This window comes from Pteronotus mesoamericanus, unplaced genomic scaffold, assembly GCF_021234165.1.
Source record: "Pteronotus mesoamericanus isolate MK-2021 breed Mesoamerican mustached bat unplaced genomic scaffold, CSHL_Meso_final contig_33, whole genome shotgun sequence".
Taxonomy (NCBI): Eukaryota; Metazoa; Chordata; class Mammalia; order Chiroptera; family Mormoopidae; genus Pteronotus; species Pteronotus mesoamericanus.
This window is the reverse complement of record NW_026555135.1, coordinates 1,642,054-1,663,821: the sequence shown is the minus strand read 5'-3', so window position 1 is coordinate 1,663,821 and position 21,768 is coordinate 1,642,054. Positions and strand designations below refer to the sequence as shown.

General features: G+C 39.8%; 1 protein-coding gene across 3 annotated transcripts in view; it reads left to right on the top strand.

Moving 5' to 3' along the window:
* Positions 1-2,550: 2,550 nt before the first annotated feature.
* Positions 2,551-21,768, top strand: part of FAM168A (family with sequence similarity 168 member A) — a 172,613-nt gene continuing 153,395 nt past the window's right edge. For 2 of the 3 annotated variants that reach the window (XM_054576248.1, XM_054576247.1), the window contains exon 1: positions 2,552-2,872. The gene's annotated coding sequence lies outside the window, so the exon portion shown is untranslated. Of the gene's footprint in view, positions 2,873-21,768 lie in introns of all 3 variants that reach the window. The other variant, XM_054576244.1, reaches the window with a different exon arrangement.

The following is a 21,768-nucleotide window of genomic DNA, read 5'->3' as shown; positions in this document are numbered from 1 at the left end:
GTGGGGTGAAGCTGACGGGCCAGCTGCGGCAGGACTGTTGGGCTCTCTGATCTAGGCCGTGGGGGCTTTCTCTGGGAGGCCTGTAGTTCTGAGGCTGGCCGGTAGAGCTCATACATTATGTTGTTTCTTGCACAACACCATAGAACAATGACATATGAAGTCTAAAATATTGTAATTGAATATAAGATTTATGCTGAATTAGAGATTATCTGATACCATATTATATATTCTAGGAGAACTGGACACAGAAGGAAAAAGTGTAAGACATTTATTGTCTATAGACAGTGCTTTGTTCAAACAGAGCTTTGTAGACCTGTAACTCTGTTACCCCTGCCTCACTCCCCCTTTCCCACAGTGATCTCTGGCCCACATATTAGAAGCCACTGCTATAAGAATTCAGGTATAAGGAAAACCAGTGTCTAAAATATGTCCTAGGGAAGGCAGGACTTTGTCTTGAGCTTCAAAATTAAATAGGAGATACAGCGCAATGAGTGTGGAAAGACCAGAAGAAGGAAAAATTTGAGAAGAGACAATACAAATTGAGAAAATTCTGTCCTGACTGGTGTGGTTCAGTGGGTTGGGCATTGTCCTGCAAAGTGAAAGGTTATAAGTCTGATTCCTGTCAGGGCACATGCCTGGGTTGTGGGCGAAGTCCCTAGTTGGGGACATGTGAGAAGCAACTGGTTGAGGGTGTGTGAGAGACAACGAGTTTCTCTCTCTCCTTCCCCTCTCTGTGAAAATAAATAAAATATTTTAAAAAATTACTTATTAAAAAATAAGAAAATTGAGAAAGTTCTCTCTACTAATGTAATGTTATGTGAATTATAAGTGAATGCCATTATTTTTATTATTTTTAATCCCCCCCGAGGATATGTTTTTATTGTTTTTATAGGGAGAGGAAGGGAGAGAGAGTGAAACATCAATTGGTCATCTCTCATATGTCCCCTGACAGGAGATCTAACCTGCAACATAGAGAGCAACCTAGAGACAATGCTCCATCTAACTGAGCCACCAGTGAGCCCCCAGGATAGGGCCCATTATTTGTTTGTTTGTTTTTCTTAATTTTTTTAGACTTTATTTATTTTTAGAGAGAGGGGAAGGGAGGGAGAAAGGGAGAGAAAAATGAATGTGTGCTTGCCTCTCCCGCACCCTCTACTGGGGACCTGGCCTGCAACCCAGGCATGTGCTCTGGCTGGGAACGGAACCAGCAACCTTCCAGTTTGCAGCCCTGCACTCAACCCACTGAGCCACACCAGTCAGGGCCCATTATTTTTTTTTAATAGTGGAACTGTTGAGCTCCCAGAAAAACAAGAAAGGCCTAGTCCTGGAGCACCACGGAAGGTAATAGAAAGCCATGGAGAGCATTTAGTCTCAAAAATATGGTTGCTGGGTATAGAAATTATATTTTTGAAAATAATCTTATAGTTTAAGAAATTATATGCTCCTTTTAAACAATTCAGGCAATATGAAAATTAAAATTACTTGAAATCTGATACCTTCTCCTCCAAGACAATCACTGGTAATATTGTGAGGAACCTCTTTCCTGAAATCTATGATGATAGTATTGTCTCAATCTTATCCTATAAGTTGGACCATTTTAAACATACTGTTCTATAATAAATTTTTTTCCCCAAGAATAAATTGTGAATGGGTTTTCATGTCAATAAATAGACCTATAACATTGTTTCAAAAGGCTGCTTAACACTGCATTGTTTGTATATATAATTCAGTCAGTTCCTGTTGATGGATATTTGTTTTCCCCCCTATTATCAACAACTTCATGTAACAATCTCGGGCATTCATCTTTTCCAAATTGCTCTACTATCTTCTTAAGGTGAATTTTAAAAAGTAAAGGAGCTCGGTCAAGAATTGTGCTCTTTTTTACATTTGGATTCAAGTTGCCAAATCGCCCTCGGATTTTCAGGGAGACCAGGAGAAAGCTGCTGCCTTAGTTTTGCGAGGCAGTGGCAACGGGGATAGCGAAGGGAGCACCGTCTCACAGGTGAGCTAATTCACTTAGGCTTGTCCTCGGTGGGTTCGCACATTCCTTTCCTTGTTCCTCACCTTCATTTCTTTTTCTTAACATGGAGGCAGACTGTGAACTGAGCCTTCCAGCATTTCGCAGGGACCGGAAGGCGGAAAACTGTGGCGCATGCTGGAAAATGTAGTCCAGCGAGCCGAGAAGGCGGTGTGGGTGAGTGGGTGGGTGGGTGGTGGCGACGGCGGGGGGGGTGTGGTGTGGTGTGTGTGTGTGTGTGTAATGTGTGGTGGTGGTGGTGGCCGCGAGTGTGTGTACGCGCGCGCGCCCGCGCGCCTGAAGAGGTTAGCGACACTGAGAACATCGCCACTTGGGGATGGGGCCGTGGGGCGACCTAACTATTCTCACATGTGGGCTCTGAGCCTACAAATGCCGCCCGTGGATAGTTGGCTTTATTCCATTGTCCGTGACCGTGGAGGGCGCGGCCCCTCTGCATTGGGCGCGCGGCGGCAGGCGCAGGCCGCGCGCGGGCCGGAGCAAGGCATGCCGGGAGTTGTGGTCCCGGCACGCTGAAGCTGGGGGACGTGTCGCGGCGCAGCGCCGGCTCCTCCTTCCCCGCCCTTCTTAGAGGTCCCCGGCTCCCTCCCTTCGCCTCCTCCTCCCTCGCCCGCAGCGGAGCGTCCCCTCCCCCACCCGTGGGGCTTCTCGGCAGCTACTGCAGAGGATTCAGAGCGGAGTCGCTTAGGAGGAGGAGGCTCCCGGTCCCTGCGCGCCATCCGCCACCTTACTGGATACGGCCAAGGGGGTGAGAGCGTCGCCTCTGTAGCCTCCAGAGAAGACAAGGGCATCACCGTCTCAGCCGCCGCCGCCGTTTTCTCCTGCAGCGGCTCGCCGGTGAGGAGAGCCCCCACCCCCCCGGTCCGTTCGTCCTGAGCCTGGGCCGGTGGTACCGGGGAGAATGAGAGTGGAGACTGCGGAGCGCGGGTTGGGGGAAGGGGGGTGAGGTCGCGATGGAACGGCGGGCTGGCAGGGGAGACTTGTCCAGGCGCGGGCTGGGGGTGGGGTGAGGGTGGGACCCAAGCAGGTTGGGGGTGGGGGGGGGCGACAGGGAAAGGGGACTTTTAGTGGGGAATAACCGGACCTGGGACAGGAGCGTTGGGTTGGGGGGTTGGGGTGGAATTTTGGATGGTTTTGGGGAGAGCTGGATGATTAGACTGGAGTGAGATGGCTTTTAATGGGGGAGGGGACTGAATGAGGGTGGTGGATTTTGGGTTGGCTTGGACCAGTTGACACTTTGGGATCCGAGCTAGGGTGCCAGGTAGAGGGTAATTTCAATAGAGAGTGAGACTGCAGGGTTGGATAGTACCCTTGGGAGGTGTTAATTTAGGAGGGTGGAATTTGTGGTGGACCTAGGACAGGTTGATAGAGGTGGTAGGAGCTGCGGGTGAGGGGCTTGGCATGGGTTGAGACCTGAGCTTGAAGTGGGCGTTTGTCATCTAGGGATGGTGGAATTTGTGGAGACTTATGGAATAGCGTGGGTTAGGAGAGCAGAAGAGGTAGAATCTGGGGTTTTCCTGGGGAGCGTTTATGGAGGTTGGAATAGGAGCTGGTGGGGATGGGACTTTAAGTGAGGGGAGTGTGATGGTGAACTGGCAGGAGGGGTTAAATTAGATACTAGGCCCCAAATGGGCAGACAAGTTTTGAAAAGGGGGGGGCACAGTGTGATGAGATTTAGGGCGGTCTTAGAACTACTGGAAGGGGCATTGGTGGCTCCCTCGGTACAGGGTCAAGGCAGAGGGCATAGAAGACGCTACTGAGCTGGACACTGAAAGAATAGTGGCAGGTGGTGAGCAAGGTTGGGGGATGGTGTCTTGAAGAAAATGTCCCTTGGTCAAGGTGGCAGAGGGAGTTTTGGAGAAAGAATGTCTGAGGTGAACTGGTAGGACAGGAGAGGTGATTGCTGATGGTGAGGTGACAGAGGGGTTATTTAAGGTGTGGGAGACGTGGAATTGGTGTGAATGGGGCAGGGAGGATGGAGAGGGTGAGCAGTGCTGGAAGGAGGCGGATTGGATGAAAAGGAAGGAGTCGGATGGCCTCCAAGAGACAGAAGAGGGTAAAGGGTTGGACTTAAATGGATAGCTTTGGGAAACTGGTTTGGGGAAAGACAATAATCAAAAGGGACTTTGTAGGGAAGAGAGAAGACACATTAAAGATTCCCTTTCCTAGAGGACGACTTAAGCTGTTGGTTTAATCTTTTTGTTTTTGTTTTTCCATTTATGTTAGTATCATATTTGGAAGTAAATCAACCCAAAGGGTAAAGTTGAGAGAAATAGAATTAAGGAGGGGAGAATGTCTTTTACTTATAGGCTCACCTTGGACATAGTGTTGGTTTGGGTCCAGACCACCATAATAAAGCAAGTATTAGAATCAAGTGAGTTGTGATCTTATTGCTGGTGGAAGGTTTTGCCTTGAATTTGTAAAAACTGCAACATCTGTGAAGTGTAATTAAGCAAAGTGCAATAAAATGAGGTATGTTTGTGTTCATATAACAAGAAAGTTGGGAGAAAAAACCCAGTTCCAAACTAAAGGTGAAGAAGATAAAACTGGAATGTGACAGATATCTTTCTATATGATGTCCCTGCCTTCTTCTTTCCTCCCTCCCTCTGGTGAATTTAAAAATTAGTCCTGGAATTTGAATTAAATAGATTTCATGGGCTTGAGGTAGCATTCCTTGCTTGAGAACTGATGAATGAGGCTGAAAAATAGGAGGCTGAATTTATTTCCTAGTCAGGGAATGTGCATGTATGCAGCAAGAGCTTAGACATTTTTTTTTTTTTTTGGCTTAAAATTGATGGCTTGAAGACTCCATTTATTGGTGTCCTGGTTTGCAAGGCAATTAGGCCCATCATTGTATTGCAGGCTAATAATCCTGAGATGAATCTTGGCACCACTGCTTTATGTAAACAGAGAGGACAGGAAATATGAAAATGTCATAAATATTCATTGGTGAGATGGTTTGGTATCGATGGAGTTTCTCATTTGATTCTCTTCAGACATTACTTGGTAAGATTTATAATAATTGGACTCAATTTCTATAGATTGAATTTTCTTCTGAAGGAATTCAGGTGGTCAGAATTCTACAGATGTGGATAAATAAAGCATATAGAATAATTTTATTTTAGTTTTTAGGGGATGGCATTGATGTATACACATTACATTAACTACAGAAACAATCTCTCCAATTTTATTTAAGGTATAATAATATGCTATTCTCATGGCTCAATGGTGATACTAGGAGGTAGAGAGGGGTGTGCACAGAAGAAACATCTTTGGGAAACAGTATTCTGGACTGAATTGCATTAACTATGATATGCTAAAGAAGTGGCTGTTGATTTTAGAGTTCAGACAGAAAAAATGGGGAGGGATATAAAGAGGATAAAATTGGCACCCACTGGATTAAAGTGTTTTTGTTTTTGTTTTTTTTGGTTTAAGTTTCAGTGTTCAGCTTAAAAACAAATCATTTTCCTTGGCTTTCACAGTTGAGCACATAAAAATACCCAGTATTTAGAATGTGTTTTTTAAAAAAGTAGTTCCAAAATGGGCAGAATGATGGATGATTGGACTTATTCTCAGAATGAAAGTGCTGCTTTAAAAAAAAAAAAAAAAAGGAAGCTGTATTACAATAAAAATCAGGTTTGGGCAATTACCTGTCATTCGATGAGCGTGTAATCTAATTAATGCAAGCATTTCTCCTTATAACTTTCCTTTGGGGTCCTGACAGTGTTTTTTTTGGATCTGAAGTCTTGATCTACAGGTGGGACATTTTATATTTTTTTAGCTTTTGGAAGCTCAAAATGAAAAGTAATAGCCTGGGAGAAATGTCTTGGTGGATTCCCCCTCCCCCCGCCTCCCTTTCACGACTGTGGTCACCTGTGCTGTAGAAATGTATGTCAAGTATTTTACTGTCTTTACTTCATTTGATTCTCCCAATATTCTAATGAGAAGGGGAGAGCAGATGGAGGTATTAGTAAATAGGCACCTCGATAGAATGAATAGCCTGTGAATTTACGGGTTGAGAGTCCTGGGTTCAAATCCCCATTTCAGAATTTGATAGCTGAGTGATTTTAGTAAAGTCATTAAAAACCTTTCATACTTAGTGGTAATGGTTATATAACATTGTGAATATACTTACTTCCACTGAATTATACACCTAAATACGGTTAAAATGGTTAAAAAAAACACTTTCATACTTCACAAAGCTGTCAAGGGGAACAAATCAATTCATGTCCTGAAATAACTTGATGTCCTGAAAACACTGTGCATATATGAAATATTTTCTCTATATTTATTTATTATTGCCTGCTAAGTGCCAGGGGAAATGAAAATGAACAAAAACCAGCTTTCATGTAGTGGGAGAGACAGACAATTTACATACAGTGAGAGAAGTGAGACAAAACTAGTAGGATGAAGAGTGTGGGTTCTGAGGTCTGTCTGCCATTTACTGTTAGCTGTGTGATCTTGGGCACAATGGTCTTATCTGTAAAGTGGGCTTAAGAGACCTAATCTCATAAAGTTGTTTTGAGTATTAAACATAATAATCTATGGAAAGCATTTAATGCAGTGTTACATAGTATACATTAAAAAAGCATTTAATGCAGTGTTACATAGTACACATTAAAAAATATTAGTTGTTGCCATTGTTAGATAGGAAGAGACTAGAATGTGAATAGTCTTGTGTGTCTTATCATTGAGTTCTTAGTAGAATGTTATGATGTTCTCCTATTAAGAAGGTTATTACTTTGCATCACATTTTATTTGCATGTCTTTTTAAAATAATTTTTTATTTACTTTTTTTTTTTTTTAGAGAGAGGAGAAAGGTGAGAGAAAGAGAGGGAGAGAAACATTGATCTGTTGCCTCCCATACACCCTCAGCTGGGGACCTGGCCTACAACCCAGGTGTGTTCCCTGACCAGGGGTCAACCCTTTGGTCTGCAGGCCTGTGTTCAATCCACTGAGCTATACCAGCCAGGGCTTTATTTGCATGTCTTACTGTAGTCTAGTAACTTTAAACAGAAAAGTACTAAACTTATGTTACCTGTTAGCTTACTCATCTATTAAAAAAAGGAAAAATTCCTCTGAGAGGTCAAATGACTTGCTTAAGGTTATAGTCAGTAAGTGGAAGAATCTGGGTTACAGTCCCCAAATTCTTATTTCTTAGCCTTGTTTATATCTTTTTAAACTGTGAAACAAGCCATATGTATAAAAGTTCATATAACATACATCTTCAACTTGAAGAGTGATAAATTGAAGGCCTGTTTCTACTACCAGCTTAACAAAAGGGAGATTTCTAGTACCTTTTAAGCCTCTTGCAATTCCCTGGTTGAATCTCCCTCTTCCTTCTCACTCCCTCAGAAGTAACCAGTTTCCTGAATTTTATGTAAACTATTCCCTTGCTTTTCATTATACTTTTAACAAAGAAGTATATATCCTAACCAATATATATTTTTTACCTTTGCAACTTTAAGTAGAATTATAGTGTAAGCACTCTTCTGTGAGTTGCTTTTTTCTTCTCATTTTTTAACTTTAAAAAAAATGTTATTTTTTTTCACTGTTAAAATAACATGATCGTGGTAGAAATGGAAATTACAACAAAATAAAAGGGAGCAAAAATTGTTGTCCGTAGTCCCATTACCCAGCAACACTTCTTAATATAGATAGCCAGAGGAAGCCAGGTTGCATTTATGGATGATCAGATTATCCAGATGTGGATCAGTCATACTTGGAAACAGGAATTGGGGGAGTAGTAGCAGCCTTTGTGAGCTGTGAAGGAGCACTGTCCTAAAGCCTTTTTCTCAGTGGCAGGAGTTCTTTATTTACTAGAGACTAATTCTTTATTATACCAGCTTAGAGTTTCATACCATGTTCTGATAAATTTTTTGGTCAAAATTTTTGTGCATCTTTCTTTGTGCATATGCACAAAGAAAGGTGCATTGATTTGTACCTGATTGTGTAGGAGGATCTGTTGTTATCTGAGGTAAGCTTAGAAACCTAAACGCCAAGAACTTTGTCTGAGATTTGAAATCCAAATTCATTATCTGTTGGAGCTTCAGTTTACTTATCTGTAAAATCAGGCTCAGATGACATATATGTCATCTGTAAAGTACAATAAACTGTACAATACTATATAAATGTTAGTGCGGTTTTTTTTTCCTTCTAGTTTATAAAATAAATCAGGGAGGTCCTGACCGATGTGGCTCACTTGGTTGGACATTGTCTCACAAAGCGAAAGGTCTTGAGTTCATTTCCAGTCAGGGCACATACCTAGGTTGTGGGTTCAGTCCCAGGTCAGGGCATGTGCCAGAGGCAACTGATTAGTGTTTTTCTCTCACATCGATGTGTCTTTCACTTTCTTCCCCCCTTTCCCCTCTCTTTAAAATAAGAAGTAAATAAATATATATTTTTAAGATTTTATTTTATTTTCAGAGAGGGGAAGGGAGGGAGAAAGAGAGGGAGAGAAACATCAATGTGTGGTTGCCAATCACACACCCCCTACCAGGGAACCTGGCCTGCAACCCAGGCATGTGCCCTAGACTGGGAGTCGAACCTGCAACCCTTGGGTTCGCAGGTTGGCACTCAATCCACTGAGCCATACCAACCAGGGCAGAAGTAAATACATACTAAAATAAAACAAATCTGGGAGTGCATCCCACACAGGTGAAAAATCTTCCCTGGAGGCTTTTGCCAGTGGAGGAGCAAATACATGGTCGGTTCACAGTTTCTGCCTTGAAACTTGAAGATATTGGATATAGTGGGATGGAGAAGGTGTTAAAGGACTTTCTCCTAGTGAATTTTTGGGACTTGGTTCCACATTAATTGCATTGATTAGCTGAAAATGAAGCTATTGAAGTGGAGGATGAAGTATACAAACAAATATAGTTAATTCCTTATTAGTTTTCTACCTGTAACTTATTACAGAGTATAGTGAGATATATTATCTGTGCATATGTAAAAGGGAGATAATACTCTGTTGTTGGATTGTGTGGGTTAAAGAGGTAAGAAGGACAAAGAACCAGGAATGTTGACTGGCACATAGTTTGTGCTTAATATGGTAGCTATAATTGTATTTTTATTTTACTTATGAATTGTTTAGAGCTAGTGTTTCCTCTGGAATGTTCTTTCGTTATTTATTATTTTCCTGGGCTACATCTCTCCGCACTCATTTTACATTTGTTTATAGATTTATTTTCATATCATAAGTAAAGTAAAACAAAGAACATAAATGTACAACTGCAATGCAGTCCAAGGCTAAGGAGCTTGTAGTCTTAGGTGTCACAGGTATGTTTAAGACATCTATTCAACAAGTACCTATTGAATGATTATTAGAGTCATAGTAAGGGAGTGCTGGGAGTATGGGATACAAAAATGACAGTTCTCTGCTGTTAGGAGCTTATAGGCAATCTAGTGGGGAGACAGGCATGTCACAGGGAATTGCTGCAGTGATATGGACAAATGGTATGGGCAGGATGGAGGTTGGCATGGCCTGATCTGCCCAGGGGAGCAGGAAAGAGAGATGCTTGAAGGAGTTAATGTTTGAGCTGAGACCTGAAGAATATGTGGATGTGTTGGGTAAGGAGAAGTTAAAAATGGTTTATGTTATCAACAGCACAGCCTTCCTTGATTGTTCCCTCCTCGTATTCTTGTAGGCCTTGGTTTATACCTTTTCTTTTTTTAAAAAAGGCCTTTCTAACATATATACCTCCTATAAAAACCAAATAAGCAAATACCTAAATAATGATGTACTGTCATGCTCCTATTCTTTCCATATGCTGTGCCTTATACCTGGGAAGCCCTCTCCCTACTGAATTCCCTGATCTTTGTCCATTAGATGAACATATTTCATAGTTTTTGCTCTTTCCAGTTTGTTGTCTAGCAGGAAAAGATTTTTGAAGCTCTTAAAACTAGCAGAAACTTAAGAGATCTTTATTGATTCTGATTTCTCAGTAAATGTTGATATTCCTGACGGTTGGCTCTTTAGCTCCCTGGACTCTTTAAGATCCTTTCCTTCAGTAGTCTTGTCTACTCTGTTGGTTTTAACTGCTACCTGTATCCTGAGAATTCTCAAATTTCAGTGGCCAGCTGAGAGCTCTCTCCTCAGCTCCGGACTTGTATATCTCACTGGCTACTCGTCACCCATGTGCATCCATTTTGGTGATTCTCAAATTCAGTAAGTGCAAAACAGAACTCATTTTTCCCATCTACTTATTTTGATCTCCCCCACTTTGTACCCTCTCCCACCCGAAAAGTTAAAATCATTTCTTTCTGTAGTTTTGTCCTAACTTAAAGGTACTACCATCCATCCAGTCATTCAAGATGTGAATCTGTGCCATTAGTCTTTTCTTCTCCCTTCTTGCTCAAAAATAAATCTTCCTAAATATTTCTGCAATTCATCTCCCCTTTTCTACTATTACCAACTTAGTTCAGACTTTAACTTCACCTGGACAAGTGCATTAGCCTCCTAACTGGGTCACTCATAGAGTAAACCTACCTTCTACACAGCGGTGAGAGCTCCTACCCGGAAGGTATAAATGTCTGTGTCGCTCCCTTCCTTAAAGCCCTTCATCGGCTCTGAAGTCTAATCTCCTTGCCATGACATATTTAGCCTTCTGTGACCTGTTCCCAATTTACTCCTCTTGCCCTATCTGACATTACTGATAATACTGAGCAGCATGTAGTTTCTATAGATATCTTGCAGTTAAACTCCTTTGCTCATGCTGTTTCTCTTTTCATCCATCCTCTGGGTTGAGTGCATCTCCCTAAAGAAACCTTTCAGAATTCTGAAGGTTGTCTTAAGTATACCCATTTTTCTTCCACGGGGAGCATCCAGTACATGTCTCTGTTACAGTACTTGCCCTGTTTGAGGAAAATAAACTGTTCGCTCCACTTTCTTGGGGGCAGGGACTGTGTTTTTGCCATCTTTATGGTCCTAACTCCTCCTGGAGGGTGCCTTGTGAATGGTTAGTTTTTGAACTGAACTTATTAAGGACAGATGACAAATCAGTAGTATGATATTCTAATGAGGAGTAAGGTGATATATGTTTTTCTAGATGTAGGTTTTTATTTATTTAAAATGGAAGTTAGAATTTAATTGGGTTGATAAAGACTTTGATGATAATGTTGTATAGCACAGGGTTCAAAAGTAGAAGACAGAAAGATGGTGTGCTCAGGTTTTGGCATATGTTTTCTGTCAAAAATATTTTAGGCTTTGCGGGCCACATACAGCCTCTGTTATTTTTTCTTTTTCTCCTTCACATTTTCCCCCTCCTTATCTTCCCCCTTCTTCCCTCCTCCTTAAGTTTCATTTTTAGCTCACAAGCCATACAAAAACAGGCCATGGTATGCCATAGCTTGACAATTTCTGGTATGTTATCAGAAATCAAATTTGAAGTTGTAGAATATTGCAAAGCAAAGAAAGTAAAGCAAGTTTATATTTCTTGTTTTATTTATTATAAAATTTAGTTCCTTGGGCAGTTAGACATATGTTCAGTATTGAAAACAATTGAACAGAATCTTTTTTTGTCAAACTGCTCCATTTATGTAAAAGTTTAACATTTTATTAAAAGGACCGTTGATCTCTGTGTGAAGATGTAAGAACACCGTGGTTTATAAAGCTCCAACACAGCTCTCCTTCTTCCCTACCTTTAGGCCGATGTCTGGATCCTTACAGAATATGCCTGTTTTTCTGATGATATGGACTGTGCTTTTTTTCTTAAATACAGACATTTAGAGGGAACGTTGGGTTGATACATTTTTCACAGTAGACATCAATCCCTGGCTGACTTGACCTTATTATTTTGATTTGCCTTCTGATCATGTCCTTCGGTCTTGACAGTTGCTGCTGATACTCATATTTTCTAGCCTCTGTTTTATAATTTTTCTACATAGCCTAGTTTCCTAATGTATGTTCTCCTTCCTCTTCTATTTTGAGTTTATAGCAAAAATTCCTACCTGTGTATACAGTTACACTATTTATACCTCTGCAAATAAAAATTACTATTTTATTTGATCTACAGCGTATAGGTTGGTCATGATTTTCATTTTAAGGATGAGGTAATGAAGACTCAGAGTTGTTTGTCTCAGGGTTTAGGATTAGTAGAGGATGATGATGGAAGAGAAAAGGGACATAATACTTAAGTGATAGACAATATGCTGGATGCTTTCTCCCCTTACATAATTTGATTCTCACATTTGTACTGTATAGGATATTGTGCCCATTTTACAGAAGAGGAAACTGAAGCAACTGAATCCTGTAGGGATTAAGTAATTTGCATTAGGCTACATAACTAGTAAGAGAATAGAAGCTTGTATTGAAAACCTGATCTGCCTTGGTTCAAAGCCCTTGTTCTTTTTACCATACTATATATAAAACCCCCTGGTTTTAAACTCTTGTTTATGAGTAGTATTGTGGCTATCAATTAGCATCACCTGCAGATCTGTTTTAAGAAAAAGGACATGTCTAGTTCTAACAAAACTATGTTAACAGAACTTCTGTGGGTGAGCCTAAGGCAGCTGTGTGTATGGGTTTATGTTTATACAGAAATATAAAATATAAAGGAATTGTATTGAGGGATATAATATGTAGAAAAAAGTGCACAAAAAGTGTAACCACACTCAAATCAAGAAAGGAAACACTACACCTCCCTGCAAGGTAACCAGTATTCTGATTTCCAATATCAAAGGTTACTTTTGCCTGTTTTTGAACTTACGTAAGCTGTGACAGGCTCTTTGCACTCAACTTTATTTGTGAGAGTCATTTATGTTTTTGTGTGTAGCAATAGTTTGTTCTTGCTCATTGCTTTGTAACAATAGTTCTCATTTTGGTGTCTTCACTCTTACTAATTATTAAAGACCCCAAAGAACTTCTGTTCATATCTATTAGTATTTACTGTATTAAAAATGAAAATTAAAAAAATTTTATTTAAAATAACCATATTAAATATTAGCATAGTTTTATGAAAATATTACCTAGGCCAAAAATAATTAGAAGAATAATAGTTTACATTTTTTTCAAATCTTTTTACTGTCTGACTGGATATGTATCTGCTTTTACATTCAATATGCTGCAGTTGGTTGTTTTGTTTGTAGTATATAAAAAAAATGCAGTCTCATATATGTATGTGGCCATAAAAGGGGGGAATGTTTTAATTGCTTTTTAAAATAATTGTGGATTTTTTAAAAGATAGTATATCAAAACTTGACAGCTGTTAGTTTCTTATAGGCCCATTGCCTTGTGGAGTCTGAAACCGTATCAATGAGCGTTTTGTATTGTTACATTAAACTCCATTAGTGTGTTTTTTACTTTGAAAGGATCTTCTACTCATGCATAATATTGTAACATCATGCATTGGTCATTTGGAAAATATTGGTTTACTAAATTATGCAGATCTACTGTATGTTGACATTCTATTATACAATGTCAAAAAATCACATTTGTTACTTTCACCACCAATCTCTTCAGATAAGTCTTTTCTAATTTTTGCTTGAAAGCTCAAACTTTATCATTGGAACAAATACTGACAGTTGTTTTCCTTGAAGTGACAATCTCACATTGTTCATTTTTGAAAAAATGTCTGCCAAACATCTAAGTCTGAATAATCCTAGTTTGTCTGCCAGTCAGTCTTTCAAGTAAAAATAGTGTTTTAAGAAAAGAGCAGCTATCTTAGCTTGCAACTCAGTTGCACAAGTGCTTTTAGTGATTTTCCTTGAGATAACTCTTGTAGTTTGGTATGCAAGAGAAGTGCTTTATGTGTACTTCCCATATCACAGAATATTCAAAAGATGTGTAGTTGAGGACTGAGATTTAATAAAATTAATAATTTATGTGGCTTAATGAAGAACATTTTAAAAACTATTTTATTTTTCTTTAAGTTTTTAATTACAGTTGGCATTCAGTATTATATTAGTTTCAGGTACAAAACATAGTAGTTAGACATTTCTATGACTTCAAAGTGCTTCCCCCTGATAAGTCTAGAATCCCTGGCACTGTACATAGTTATTACACTATTATTGACTATATTTCCTGTGCAGTACTTCACATACCCATGACTGTTTTGTAACTGCCATTTTTTGCTGCTTAATTCCTTCACCTTTTTCATCCAGCCTCCCAACCCCTCTCCTACCTGGCAGCCATCAGTTTATTCTCTGTATGTATGAGTTTGTTAATTTATTTTGTTTTTTTAGATTCCACATATAAGTGAAATCACATGGTATTTGTCTTTCTCTCTCTGGCTTATTAGCATAATACCCTCTAGATCCATCCACATTATTGCAAGGGGTAAAAAAGCACCTTTTAATGGCTGAGTAATATTCCATTGTATATATTTACTACATCTTCTTTATACATTTTTAAAAATTATGTTTTATTGATTATGCTATTGCAGTTGTCCCAATTTTCCCCCTTTGCCCTCCTCTAGCCAGCGCCCCCACCCCTCAGGCAATCCCCACACCATGTTCATGTCCATGGGTCATATGTGTAAGTTCTTTGGCTTCTCCATTTCCTATACAGTACTTTATATCCCTATGGTTATTCTGTAACTTCCTATTTGTGCTTCTTAATCCCCTCATCTCTTCACCCATTCCTCTGTGCCCTCCTCCCATCTGGCAACCATCAAAACACTCCCCATATCTATGATTCTGTCTCTGTTCTTCTTCTTTGCTTAGTTTGTTTTTTAGATTCAATTGTTGATATATATTTATTGCCATTTTATTGTTCATAGTTTTGATATTTTTCTTAAATGAATCCCGTTAACATTTCATATAATAATGGTTTGGTGATGGACTTCTATAGTTTTTTTTTCATCTGGGAAGCTCTTTATCTGTCCTTTGATTCTAAACGATATCTTCGTTGGGTAGAGCAATCTTGGCTATAGGTCCATGTTTTTCATGACTTTGAATATTTCTTGCCAATCCCTTCTAGCCTGCAAAGTTTCTTTTGAGAAATCAGTTGATAGTCTTATGGAAATTCCCCTGTAAGGTAACTAACTACTTTTCTTTTGATGCTTTTAAGATTCTCTCTTTATCTTTAATCGTTGTCACTTTAATTATGATGTGTCTTGGAGTAGGCCTCTTTGCATCCATCTTATTTGGTACTTTCTGTGCTTCCTAGACTTGTATGTCTATTTCCTTCACCAAATTCGGGAAGTTTTCTTCCATTATATTTTCCAATAGATTTCCAATTTCTTGCTCTTTCTCTTTTCTTTCTGGCACCCCTATGATACAAATGTTGGAATGCTGATGTTGTCTCTGAGGCTGCTTACACTATCCTTATTTTTTTGGATTCTTTTTTCTTATTTTTCTGATTGATTGTTTTTGCTTCCTTATGTTCCAAATCACTGATTTGATTCTCAGCTTCATCCACTCTACTGTTTCCCTGTAAATTGTTCTTTATTTCAATTAGTGTATCCTTCGTTTCTGACTGGATTTTTTTATGCTGTTGAGGTCCTTACAGAATTCCTTGAACATCCTTAAAACCAGTGTTTTGAATGCTGTATCTGATAGATTGCTTATCTCCATTTTGTTGAATTCTTTTTCTGGAGTTTTCATCTGTTTCTTTCATTTGGGCCACGTTTCTTTGTCTCCTGAGTTTGGCAGTCTCCCTGTGTTTGTTTCTATGTATTAGGTAGAGCTGCCATGACTCTGTGTCTTGGTAGTGTGGCCTGATATAGTAGGTATCCTGTAGGGTCTAGTGGCACAGCCTCCCCTATCACCCAAGCTGGATACTAGAGGCGTGCCCTTCATGTGGAATGAGTACACCCTTCTCTTGAAGCTGAGCCTTGGTTGCTGTTGGCAGGTCAGTGAGAGAGATTTGCCCAGACCAGTCAGCTGCAAGGATTGTCTGTGACCACTAATCTCTCTGCCCTCTGTGGACAATCAGCTGTGCCAGGGGCAGGGGGGTTGGGCTCCGATGTGGTCTGTTGCTGTCCAGTAGGTGCTCATTCGGAAGGGTTTCCCTGGGTGGTACAGGCCAAGGTCAGCCCCCACCTGTGTTTTGCCTGGGGCTACACTGTCTGAGCTATAAAGCTCTCTGAGATGACTGCTACTTGTGCTGGGCTTGGAGTTTCCTAGGCAGAACTGAGCTGTGAATTTAGACTGGCTGCTGTTAGTACCATGCCCGGGGCTACTTAGCAAGAGGTACAGGGGCTGGGGGCTCACTGAGCCTGGCTGTTGCTTGTTTGAAAGGATTTAGGAAGTTGTGAAGCATGAGCCAAGACCAGCCATTCATATGGAAAAGCCACTGTTAACAGCTGTAAGTTTGGTGGGATGGAACCTCAGGGGATCTCCAGGGCAGGGCAAAGAGTGATAGCCAGGCTGATGGATTCTCGGTTATGGCACCCACCTGCCAGCTCTTGGGGGGGAGGGCTCAGAAAAGGGACAGTGGCCTCTGTCCACCTTTCTCTTTGGGAGAAAGCTGTCCCCTAGCTCCTGTCTTAATGCCATACACTTCATTTCCTCCCTGTATGCCACTGGTGCCTTTCAAACTGCTACCCCAGGGCTGGAGCTCAGAGGGAGTGAGTCAGAGTAAGTCCATGTGTGGGTTCTTTAGGAGGAACTGCTTGGAACTGCATAAGTTTCTTCTGCCAACTGATTCCCCACTGGTTTTTGCAGCCAGAAATTATGGGGATTTATGTTCCTGGCACTAGAGCCCTGGGCTGGGGGCCTGGTATGGGTCTGGGAGTCCTCATTCTCAAGATATCCCTCTCAAATTTTTATCCACCCCATGTGGATGTGGGACCAGCCTGTTCTGCATCTCTACCCACCCCACCAGTCTGGATGGATGTGGTTTCTTTAATTCTGTAGTTGTCAGACTTCCATTCAAGTTGATTGCTGATGGTTCTGAGTGATGGTTCTATAATTTAGTTGTAATTTTGATGTGGTTGTGTGAGGAGGTGAGCTGTGTTTACCTATGCTGCCATCTTGACTGGAAGTCCTACATTTTTCTTTTGATGGACACTTACCTTGTTTCCATATTTGGTTATTGTAAATAATGCTTCAGTGAACATAGGGATGAATATGTCTTTTTGAGTCAGTGTTTTGGGTTTCTTTGGATAAATACCGAGAAGTGAAATTGCTGGGTCCTTCTTTATCTCTTGTTACAGCTTTTGTATGTATGGTTTCTTTTTTTTTCTTTTTTTTTTAAATCCTCATCTGAGAATATATTCTAGAGAGAGAGGAAAGGAGATAGAGATAGAGTGAAACATTAATCAGTTGCCCCAAACTGAGCCTTGACAGGGAACCAAACTTGCAACCCAGGCATGTGCCCTGATTGGGAATCAAACCATACCCTGCATTTTATGGGTGACGCTCCAACCAATTGAGCCACATCAGCCAGGGCTGTTACAGTCTTGGTTTTAAAGTCTATTTTGTCTGATACAAGTATTACTACCCCACTTTTCTTTTTCATTTTCATGAAACACCTTTTTTCATCCCTTTCAGTCTGTGTCTTTTGATGTGAGGTGGGTCTTGTTCTCTTACTCATTCAGTCACCCTGTATCTTTTGATTGGAGCATTTAATCCATTTACTTTTACAGTGATTATTGATAGACATGTTGTTATTGCTATTTTATTATTATTATTTTTTATCTTGTTTTCTTCCTAAGGAAATCTCTTTCACATTTCTTGTGATACTGGTTTGGTGGTGATGAACTCCTTTAGTGTTTGTGTTTTTTTTTTGTCTCAATGAAAAGCATTCTTTAGGGAAACTGAAACTAGCCGCCTGCGCGCGCCTGTGTGTGTGTGTGTGTGTGTGTGTGTGTGTGTGTGTGTGTATGAATGAAGAATGCAGTTTGGTGTCACTGCCTTGATTCACTACAAGATGGTATATTTTTATTTATTAGTTTGATTATGTTCCCAGTCTTCACTTATTTCTTAAAGGGGGGGAAAAGGTGGTTAGTTACACTGTTTTGAAAGTCAGCATGAGTGTTGTTGATTTTTCCTTGGCTTAGTATTGAGTTGGCGAAAACGTTTGGTTTATTTTCCTATAAGATGGCTCTAGTAGCGCTTAGTTGTCTTGAACTTCATTCAAAAGAATTTTGTTAGATTGTATTGTGAGAGCTGTCATATCAGCATGCATTTAAAAAAAACATCAAAATTGGTGAATTTTTGTATAGCAATTTTAATACCGAAGATGAAAAAAATAAGCAACATTTTTGGCATATTATGCCTTACTATTTCAAGAAAGGTAAAAATGCAACTGAGATGAAAAAAAAGATTTGTGCAGTATATGGAAAAGGCACTCTGACTGATTGAATGTGTCAAAAGTGGTTTGTGAAGTTTCATGTGGGCGATTTCTCCCTGGACCTTGCTTCATGGTTGGGTAGACCAGTTGAAGTTGATGGCTGTCAAATTGAGACATTAATTGAGAATAATCAGTGTTCTACCATGTGGGAGAGAGCTAACATACTCAGAATATCCAAATCAGTACAGTTATTGGTACAGAAAATGAAAAATGTCTTTCATTTTACAGAAAAAACCAGACAGACTTTTTGGCCAACCCAGTAGAACCAAAACTCTTTATAGTTAGCAGTTTAACTTTGCCATGGTTTTAGACAATCTCTGGGCTTAATGCTTACTCTTTACTACATTGTGGTGAAGGAAAGGTATGAAGTGACCTTTAAGGAACTGTGAATAGCTGTGCATAAAAGTGGTTCTCTAGGTATATTGGGTCTTCCTACTCATAACTGGAGTATTTGCCATAGGAAAAAAAATGCAGATGAAGCCACAGACAAGTAATCTTTGTGTAATGACTTTGATTTTCCCCCATGATTGAATAGTGGAGAATGGAGGAAGTAGGCCAGACAAGTCAGTACTGAGCATTATTTTTCCTCTCAGCCAGCACCCTTATACAGCCTGGAACCTTAGTTCTGGAGGGAGGAGAATTAATATTTATTGTGTGCCTACATTGTGCTAGGACCATTATGTGTGTTATTTTATTTAAACTCACAATTACCCTTAAGGTGGTTATAATTATTTAAACTTATTTGTGAGAGAATTTAGGCTCAGAGATCTGGAGCCTGCTTAGGTTTATCCCCTTACTTTTCTTTCTCCAAAGCCTATGAGTGTTCTTTCCCTACGTGTTGTGCTATCTTCCAGTGACACCATCTCACTGATTATTTGTATATCCTTAGTACCTGGAACCTAGTAGGACTCAGTACATTTTTGTTTAATAATTGAGTTCATGCTAAATGAATAAACCAGTTTTTACAGAGTAGGATGTAACCTAACTCCTCTGGGCTACTGTGTAGATTGGTGCTACGAAGCTACATAGTAGGGTCTGGCCAGGATCTGTTGATGCTGGGGAAAGGATCAATCTTCTTAACTTAATAAACTCTATAAAACTTTAAAATAATTTGGGTTTTTAGGAATTGAAAAGCTCTAATGGGATGCATTGTCTTTAGATTGTTGATGATCTCTTCAGAAATAATGATCTCTTCAGAAATAGGTGATATATCTGTTTTGCCCATGTTTTCCCCTTCACTGACTATGGGATCTTGGGCAAGTTACTTCATATTTTCTGTGTCTTTTTTTAACCTTTAAAAAGGGAAGGGCAGTAATAATAGTACATAATTCCTAGGTTGTTTTGAGGATTGAATGAGATAATTCATATAAAGACTTTACTGTAGTGGTTGGCATATGTAATTAATGCAGTCAAACCTTGGTTCTCAAATGTCTTGGTTCTTGAATAATTCAGTTTTTGACTAAATTGTTCATGAAAAAAATGTCTCACTTGTCTAGCAAAACTTTGGGTCTCAATTTCCTACCCAACAGCCCTTTCATGCTGACACTTGTATGATCAGTCATTCACCTCTCAGGCGACAAAGGAGATTCAGTTATCAAACAAATCACTTTTCGAACAGTTTTTTGGAATGAACTAAGTTTGAGAACTGAGGTTCTACTGTAAATGGTAGATATTATTCATATTATCCTTTTTTTGTTACATTTTAAAAAAGATTTTATTTATTTTTTAGAGAGAGGAGAGGGAAGGGAGAAAGAGAGCAAGAGAAACATCGATCCAGTTGCCTCTCTCATGTGCCCAACGGGGGACCTGGCCTGCAACACAAGCATATCCCCTGACCGGGAATTGAACCAGTGACTTTTTGGTTTGCAGGCCAGTGCTCCAACCGACTGAGCTACACCAGCCAGGGTCACGTTATCCTTCTTGAATGAAGTGTGGGATTTAATGTGATTTGTAGCATGCAAAGAAGAAACAGTGTTTTGGCTTTTAAAGCATTTTTATTAGAGAAATAAAGCACTGAGTTTTTTGGTTTTTGTATTTTGGAATTTGTTTTCTGATTGTAGTTTACTTGGTCTTCATGGCAATGAAGCTCTAATTCTGACCATTTGCCCAGATTTCTTGGTGAACCAGTGTGGGTATGGTATAGCCCAAAGGCTTTCTCCAACTTTTTAAACTTTGTTGTCTAGATAAAACAGATTGGGTTGCTCTGGTAAATTCATGGAGGTTGGTAGTTCTTTCTCAATTAACAATGTCAGTGAATGGGAGAAACACCTCTTTCTAAATTTTTTCTAACTAGTCATCACTGAGAGGATCCAGTATTTCTCCATAGTACCCTGCCCCAGAACTGAAGGAACAGTGTTTTTAAATTTTCTACATTTATTTCTGTTGGTGGTAATATTACATATGTTTTAGAGGTTTTTGGCTTTGATAGTACATTTTGATAAAGCTATGGAGTTATGGAGGGGAAAACCACTTATCCATTCTATATGATCATACCTGAAAGCCTGCCTACCTTTCCACTGTCTCCTAGGTACCCTGTCTCCTAGAAGAGAGTTAGCATGACACTCTTGAATATTTAAAATCTTTGAGACAAGGTCTAGGTTCCCTAGTATGGTATGTAAGGCAGTTCAATATCCTTTCTCTTACTTTCTCTCCAGTGTCATTCATTGTTTGTCTAACCTCCCAGCTTTCACATTTTGCTTCTAGTACAAATGAAGTTTATGTGCATTGACTGTATTTGCATTTCTTCAGCTGCGCTATGCCTCTTGTTTCAGTGTCTTTGAACATGCTCCTCTCTGGGCCTGGACATCTCTTTGTAACTCTCTTACTCAGCCTTTAAGACTCAGCCTAGGAATTAACCTTTTCCAGAAAGCTTTTCTTGACTTTCCCAGGTTGGGATTGGGTTCCTCTGATTGTAATTGTCTATTTATTTATTATTTATTGGTCTTCTCTGCTTGTAGTGGGTAGGAATTGCATCCGATTATTCTTTTCTTCTCAAGAGCCCATTTTTGGACCTTGTACAGAGTAGGCATCAGTAAGAATAGGCATCTTGTTGAGCTAATTTATAGTTTCGGGCGGTCTGCAAGCAGCTGTAGTTTCCCACCCAGTTGCGGTTACTGTATGTTGTTCTAGGCTGAGTTTTAGTAGAATGGTTTTTCTGTCACGGCCATTGCACCTCCCTCCAGCACTCCTTGTATTGTCTCTACGAGATTTCAGTCCACTCTCATGAACCTTTCCTCTATCCTTTGCCCATCCCTGGGTCAGTGGAGCTGTGTATGCAGTAGGGACTCATGTAGATATTCAGAATGAAATCTCACTTGAAATAAATAAAGGTCACATTGGTAAATGGAGAAGTTGGCATCTTGTGATTGCTTTTCTAACTCTTAGTTCTTTGTTTCCAATTTTTTTTTCTTTTCTTTTAATCTTTTGGTCAGTTTTAACATTTAGAAAACAAAATGAATGCTGCAGAACCGTTTTATTAGTACTGTGCTTGTGCATCTGA